Source organism: Vombatus ursinus, unplaced genomic scaffold (assembly GCF_900497805.2).
Source record: "Vombatus ursinus unplaced genomic scaffold, bare-nosed wombat genome assembly UNPS02014791.1, whole genome shotgun sequence".
NCBI lineage: Eukaryota > Metazoa > Chordata > Mammalia > Diprotodontia > Vombatidae > Vombatus > Vombatus ursinus.
The window spans coordinates 8,641,786-8,649,073 of record NW_020954569.1 but is presented as its reverse complement, the minus strand read 5'-3'; positions in this window follow the sequence as shown (position 1 = coordinate 8,649,073).

Genomic DNA, 7,288 nt, shown 5'->3' with positions numbered 1-7,288 from the left:
TTTTTTTCTGAACTTAAGAAATAAAACAAGTATTTCCATAACATAGAATAGAAGAAAAAATATTATTGCACATGAAATTACAAATATATTATGTGCAACTTGCTATTCCTTTTAAAAATATAATAAAGTTATCATGCAACTTTCTTTTTTTTCCCTCCTCCACTCTCCACCCTAAAGATGGCTACTATTAGAAACAAATAAATATTAGGTAGAAATTAATTCATCTGGATCAGGTAGGTGTTGCATTGGATACAGTGCCGGGCCAGGTGTCAGGAAAACCTGAGTTTAAATAAAGCTTCAGACATTTACTAGCTATGTGACCCAAGGCAAGTCACTTAACCCGGGTTGCCTCAGTTTCCTCATCTGTAAAATGAGCTAGAGAAGGAAATTGCAAACCACTTCAGTATCTTTGCCAAGAAAACACCAAATAGGTTCACAAGAGTTGAACATAGCTGAAATGACTAAACAACAACAAAATTCATCTGGTTGCCTGTCTTAATTACTCCTCACACCTACTTTGCTTAATACTAAGGCTTCCTACCTTATCTTTCACAAATGAAAGGAGTAAGTATTGATAAAATTGGGTCAGGTTTGAAAACAATGATATACATAAATGTTTTCATGCAGTCTAGAAGTTACTTTGAAAGCAAGATGAATTACTATATTAACCAGACTTGGAGTCTTAGTGTAGATAGGGTCCTGAGATAAGAGTAAGAAATGGATTCAAAATCCCACACCAAACGCTTATTAGCCTAAGCAAGTCACTTAGTTTTTTTGTCTAATTTATATACATTTTATAATTACCTATTTATTTACATGTTATCTTTACTATTAATATGGAAACTCTTGAAGGACATAGATTTTTTGTTATTGCTGTTGTCCTATAAACCGGTTCCTTCCATATTGCCTTGTCCCTCTCTTCCACTTCATGCATAAAACTTTTCTTGATTCCTCATCTGCTCCTGATTTCCTTCTCAAATGACTGTATTTTTAACTACTTTATGTGTATCTGTAGTTATTCAGTCTATATTTATGTCTTATATATTTTTATATGTACTTGGATCCCACCACTGAAATGTAAAATTCTTGTGAATAAGGATTCCTTTTTTTTAACTATACTTGTATCATTAGTGCCTAGCAGTTTCTGAAGCATAGTAGGTGCTTAATTGATTGTTGATTGATTAATTGGTTATTTGCCTACATGTAACTATGATGACAAGAAATGATGTCATCTAAGGATTTTAGGCATCAGCAAAGAAAATTAGTATTAGGAGCATGATCTTTATATTCAAACTTTGAAAGACTATTTTATGTGAAAAGGTTTGTAATTGATCTAGAGTAATGGTGAAAATAGATACAGATTTAACCTCAATTTAATGAAAAACTTCCTAACAATTAGTGATGCCCCAAAGTGGAATGCCTTCCTTGGGAGAAAGTGAGTTCTCCATCAGTAAAGGTCTTCAAACAGAGGTTGAGTGACCAGTTGTCAGGGATATTTTAGAGGGAATTTCTATGCAAATAGAGGGTAGACAGTGGATTCTGCATTTCCTTCACAAATTGAGGCTCTATGATTCTATAATTCTCTCATGAATATACATACAATGATCTTGCCACTGCAACAAAACTCTTCTCTGTATCTCAGAAATGAATCAGATTTATGTATTGTCAGAGGGTGAGTTTCAAGTATGAGGGTATAATCAAATATCAAATATTGTGATGATAAAAATTACTAGAAAAAAATAACAAAACTGTTATCACACATTATTTGTGGAACATGGAAGTAGTCTGTGATTTTTTTTCTAAACAACACAATGAATTATTTAGTATAAATTATATTTCTCTAATATGTTTTCCTAACAATGAAAATCCCCCAATTTAATGTAATCAATCTTATGTAATCCTAGAAGAAATTTTATTTCTCAATTTGTTCACCTTTTACTTTTAACCAGTGGGTAGATTTTGGTAGATTTTGAAGTTATTTTAGAAGACATCTAGATTTTACTTCTAGTGGCTGTAGTCATGACATTGGCTTATTTAACCATTAGCTGGAATGTGATCAGATAGCCCTGTTGTTTAAACTCAAAAACCTTTCAACATTCTCAACCAAGTCTCCAAAAGCATGTATGTATTCTTACCATGATATAAAAGTTTCAACACCTCCTATCTGCAAAGTACAGTACTAAGTTGAATAAATAAAAATAAGTGTAAGCTCTAAGGCCTAGGATAGGTATAGCATCCATGACTGCCACACTCCAGTAAACCATCTTGGCAGATGGTAAATCAGGTTGAGAGTAGTTGACAGACTTTAAACTGATTGGTGAATTAAGAGGATGCTTACCTAAGCATGTGAAAACTTCTCCTGATGGAATGGACTCATGAGAACAATTTGTTTCAATGGCCATGAAGGCATCTGAAGAAAGTTGTATGGAGCACTTAGACCTTGGCAAGATGTTAAAGACCCCCAAGGTCATCCACTACATCTTGCTACTGGACACTGATGATTCTGGAAGAGTGAGTGAGGCTTCACTGAAATCCAATTCATGAACATACAAGTCAAACCATCGCTCCTTTGTGATGTCCTTGGTCTTCTTGGAAAATAAAGGATGAACAATAACTAGCTCATGAAAATCAATCCAACAATCAACAAATATTTATTAATTATCTACTACATTCCAGGTACTATGTTAGACATTGAAGATATAATATAAAATAATGAGTAACTTCAAGGAGTTTACATTTGATTAGAGAAACAATCCGTACACATGTAAGTAAATATCGAAAAGATATGTAAAATAAACACAAAATTATTTGGCACAGTTTGGTATAGGAAGATACCAGCAATCTGAATCATCAGAAAGAAAAAATAAGGAAACATATAGGAAGTCTGAAATTATCTAGGTTGAAAGTGAAAAGTTAAAAACCCTGTTTGCCCAAACCTTGTGATTTCTAATGGAGCAGCTTGTGTTAGGATTTAAAATGAAGTTACAATACAGACCCAGTGTAAAGAAAGGATACAGACATTCCCTTTTAAATTGTTGTAATGGGATTTGATCTTTTACTGTTCCTGAAGAAGCTGAGATTTTAGGGTTCTGTTACAGATACCTGAAAGCACTCCTGAATGAGCCAAGCTATAAATACCACTGCCTTTTTAGAAATGACATGTTATATGGATTCATGAGAGAAAGAGCGACATTTCCTTTTGTGGCTTTCTGCAACTTCATAAAAATAGTATTGTTTTCTTTGTTCTGGGAAAGTGGTTTTGTTTGCTTTACAAAAAGGAAACAAAAAATATATTTAATTATTTGTCATTAAAATGAGGAAAATAGACTATCTCAATAGGACTCCTTTGTACATTTTGTTATGTTTTCTTTTATTTTATTTTAAAATGTCCCAATTACTTGTCGAGAGTTCTAGGGTTTGCTTTTCCAGTAGGATTGTCATTTATTCTGTCAATCAATGACTAAGCTTAGCTTTGTGTAAGTTAGTGAGATGTCATGCTGTTTTTTTTCAAAGGACAATGTTTGTCACTTATCATATGATTGGTTTTTTTTCTCTACCTATTGGCATTGTAATAGGCAGTACAATGGAAAGGTTAGTAAACCTATTTCATTGAATTAAATCAAGGATTCATTAACAGATTAACACCAAATTTTCTTTCAACAAAGGCTCTTTGAATATATTAATATAGATATTTATATGCTTATATGTGTATATAAGTATACATATATAATATTTAAAACATATATGCTTTTTGAATGCCATATTTTAGGACCATATTCAGTTAAAATATATGAGTATAATGTCACTCAATTAAATATATTGAATCTCTAGATTAATTTGTTACTAAATAGTGATAAGAAGTGATACCTTTTCTATATCTCAAAAAGAAAAAAAGTGACTTAAAAAGATGTCAGTTAATTATAGTTCATTTCTAATTGAGTTTATTTCTAATTTATAATAAGAATACTTAATTTAACCAGTATGGACTGCCTACAGGTTTTCAAATTGCAAAACACAAAAGCTCCTTCCTTAAGAGTCCCATTTGAATACGACTCCTGGACTTCTTAAAAGGTATAATCAGGGAATAAAGTAAAATACTTTCTCAAAGGAGACATTCTATCTTCTGATTCCAGGCATTTTCACCAGATATTTGCTATGCAAGGAATGTCTTCCTCTTCATCTCTACCTTCTGGCTTGCTTCAAGCACCAGCTAAAATCCCACCTTTTACATGAAACCTTCACCAATACCTTTTTATTCTGGTACCTTCCCTCTATTATTTCCTATTAATCATTTATATAGCCTGTTTGTATGTGGTTTGCATTAGGCTACACAGTTTGCATTAAAGTGTACAATCTCATGGTTTTAGAAACTCTTGAGATCAGGGACTATCTTTTGCCATTTTGTATGTCCCCTGCACAGAGTTACTTACTGCAAAGAGCAACACAACTCCAATGGGGTGGCCATGTTGTTCTAATGCCAAACATACACTTGCCTAAAAGACTATTTTATGGAGAACATGCACAGAGCAAGCACTCACATGGTGGTCAGAAAAAATGATACAAGGACACTCTCAAGGTCTCTCTTAAGAACGTTGAAATTGATTGCATGACATGGGAGACACTGGCACAAGACTGGCCAGCATGGCATGCCCTCATCAGAGAAGGTGCTGTGCTCTATGAACAAGCAGCGTTGAAGCAGCTCAAAAGAAGCACAAGATGCATAAATTTAGAGAATCCACTCCAAATGTTCATATGGACTATTTATGCTGAACTGTGGTAGAGCATTTTGAGCTGCTATTGGTTTGATCAGCCAGTCCAACCCACTGTAACTTGACTTTAACAAAGTGATGTCATTTTGGTCCTCTTGGAGAACAAATGACAATCAACCATGTCCCCTGCAAGTAGTGTAGTGCATGGTACACAGCAGACACTTAAGAAATATTCACTAAATGACTGAAGTTCTTAGTAGACCTGAAGTAGTGCCCAACAAGAGGGTGTATTTGTTATCTGAGAACTAAGCTTTCTTTCAGAAGTTTTGTTGCCATTCTTGTGGTGACGAATTCTTGTTATCCACTGTGACCCAAGAATTAGTAGCCTTGGTTGAAAACTATGCCAGTGTATTATGTAGAAAGTGTATTGGTTAAATGAATGTTTATCAGTGAACTAAAAACTAGGACAACTCTTGGCCCCCTTTCTGACAGTTCACTACAAATACTGTGGAACTTGAAAAGAATAGTGATCCTACAAATAAAGCATACCATTCAGTACCTCAGCAAAAATTGGGACAACAGAAAAGACACTCCCTCTTGAAAAAAAAGGAAATAAATCAATATAATAAAAAGTACCTTCACTCCACAATGAGGCATAAAAGTTAGACTTGATTAGAGGAAGCTGCCTTTCGGAAAGAGAAATGAGAAATATTTCAAAAAGGAGATATCAGGTAGCATTTATAGGATGATGTCTTTTAACTGCTTTGGGCTTCAGTTTCCTCATTTGAGATAATGAAAGGTTTTGGCTAGGTAATCTTTAATGTCCCTCCTAGTTATAAAATACTTAGAAAGCAATGATTATGTGTTAATTAAAAATCATATTTATATGGTGTCCTATGGCTTAGAGAACAATTTCTCACAAAAACCCTACCAAGTAAGTCATGCATACACATTTATCTTCATTTTATATGAAATGAAAGATTAAATACATTCAAGCAATCATAGAATTGAAAGGGACCTTATAGTCCACCTAGTCCAACTGCCCCTTCAACATACTCAACAAGCATTCATGCAATATTTTCTTGAAGACCTCCAATGAGGGAGAATCCATGACCTCACTAGGCAGCACATTTCATTTTTGAATAGCTTTAACATAATGTCATATATAAATTTTCCTAATTGCAACCTCCAAATATTGCTCCTTTTTTCCCTCTAAGACTGAACAAAAAAAGTCTTCTCATTTTTCTGTATGACAGCTTTTTAAATACTTAATATCAGTTATCACCCTCCCCACGCCAGCACCACAATGTGTTCTATTCTCCAGGATATATCTATTTTGATCCTTCAAATGATGTACATAATGATTTTGTCCATCTTGGGTGCACTTATTTGGACACTCTAGCTTTTCTGTGTCCTTCTTAGATAGTGTTTCCTAGCATTGAACATAATATTACAGATATGGTCGCACTAGAGTAAAGTATGGTGATATTATGATTCCCTGTTCTTAGAGATCTCTTAGGCATCCTAAGATTGAATTAGCATTCTTGGCTACCACACATAATATAAACAAAAAATTGAATTCTCCATTCACTAACCCCCTCAGATCCAACACAAGAGCTATTATCTAACATACTTCTCCAATCTTATATTTATATTAATTTTATTAATGAAGAAACTGATAGTCACAGATGGGAAGTAACTTGACCAAGGTCATATTAGATAGATGACAGAACAGGGATTTGAAGCCAGGTCTTCTGACTAGTAACCTGGTATTTATTCTATTATTCTCTCTCCCCATTTCACACAAAAAGCTGGGTCAGAATTAGCACTGAGATCCTTTTTTTTCCCTCTAAACCTTATGGTCATCTTTATTGAAACAACTTGGATCTAGAATTCAAGTCTGGACATCTTGAGCCCAAATTTCGAACTTTATCCTCTCCTCAAACCCTGAATCTCCTTTTAATTACTGTGCAATCATGGCCAAATCATTGTACTTTACATCAATTACTTATCTATTATTATAAAAATAGTATCAGAACTAGGAAAGGAACCCAGGCTACGGTACTAAAAACTCAACACTTTTCCAATTATTTGATGCAATGACTTTATGTGTGCAAGGTAAGATAAGCTCATGTGAATCATAAAATTCCAGTGGACAGAAGCTATAATGAGGCAAATTTAGTCTATATATTAGTGATTAGGGGAAATACTTAACAACTAGAGTTGTCAAGTGGAACAATTGGTTTTGAGTGGTAGTGTGTTTCCCTTCCATGGATGTTTTCAAGCAGAAGCTGGATAACCACTTATCACGTATGCTACAGCAGGGATTTCTTTCAGATACGAGTTGGACTAAATGATTCTTTAAGTACCTTCCAACCTTCAAATTTTATATTTCTACAATCTCTTACCTCTAATTTTGGATTATGTTTGCTAGTTATGGGTAAGGCATGAGATGATAACATTTTGTTAGTCAATAAACATTTATTTTGTGTTGGTAGTGTATTAAGCCCTGGGATGTAAAGGGAAACAAAGATAGTCCCTCCCCTCAAGGAGCTCACGTTCTAATGGGAGAGACAACA